The following is a 761-nucleotide window of genomic DNA, read 5'->3' as shown; positions in this document are numbered from 1 at the left end:
TTTACTATTACTACAACCTCTATCAATTATGATTTTACTGATGGCTTGCCTTTTATAATGCACTATTTATCAGGCCATATAATAATAATAATAATAATAATAATAATAATAATAATCTTTCGTTGGTGCAAATCATGTTTTTCACATGTTTTCTTTAATCCCGTAAGATTGTAATTCAACATTTCCAACGTCGATTGATAAGATTTTCCACTTCAGATGAGAAAATAAATCTGGTAAACTTCACATTAACGTATTGTTGCAATTCTAAAAGAATGACATTTGTCAGTCATACCGTTGATCAAATTATAACTGATCTCAATTTTGTTTAATTTACCACACAATCCAACCAGAACGAACTCAGTTTGGTGACAAAGATATCTTCAGGGTCAATTGTAATTAATGCGTTAATAGATTATGGTTATGAAATCTAACATTAACCAAAAATTAAAAGGGCGAATTCTCTCTATAACGCGTCAGTTAGCATTGAGTGGTCTCCTTGGTATTGGTGCCATAGTCCTATTATACGCCAATTATTTCGAGTGGACTGAATGCATCATAAATCCCATCAGAGTATCATACTTCCTAATTTAACTATCACATGGCAACCTTTTTAAACACAGCGAGATTATGTAAAAAGAAATTCAATAACCAGATAGTGCGGTACGACAATCTTTCCCACAAGACGCTCTTTTCGGCAGCAGTAGAAAACAGCTGATCGTAGAACGTTAAAGGCGTCTTGGCGGTGGTGTTCAGTTTAGGTT

At 33.5% G+C, this 761-nt stretch overlaps 1 protein-coding gene across 3 annotated transcripts in view; it reads left to right on the top strand.

Moving 5' to 3' along the window:
• The first annotated feature begins 708 nt into the window (after window positions 1-708).
• Window positions 709-761, top strand: part of LOC137641560 (ATP-binding cassette sub-family C member 4-like) — a 231,952-nt gene continuing 231,899 nt past the window's right edge. For all 3 annotated transcript variants that reach the window (XM_068374240.1, XM_068374241.1, XM_068374242.1), the window contains exon 1: window positions 709-761. This exon is cut by the window's right edge and continues 220 nt beyond it. The gene's annotated coding sequence lies outside the window, so the exon portion shown is untranslated.

This window comes from Palaemon carinicauda, chromosome 5 (genome assembly GCF_036898095.1).
Source record: "Palaemon carinicauda isolate YSFRI2023 chromosome 5, ASM3689809v2, whole genome shotgun sequence".
Classification (NCBI taxonomy): Eukaryota; Metazoa; Arthropoda; class Malacostraca; order Decapoda; family Palaemonidae; genus Palaemon; species Palaemon carinicauda.
This window is presented reverse-complemented; position numbering and strand designations above follow the sequence as displayed.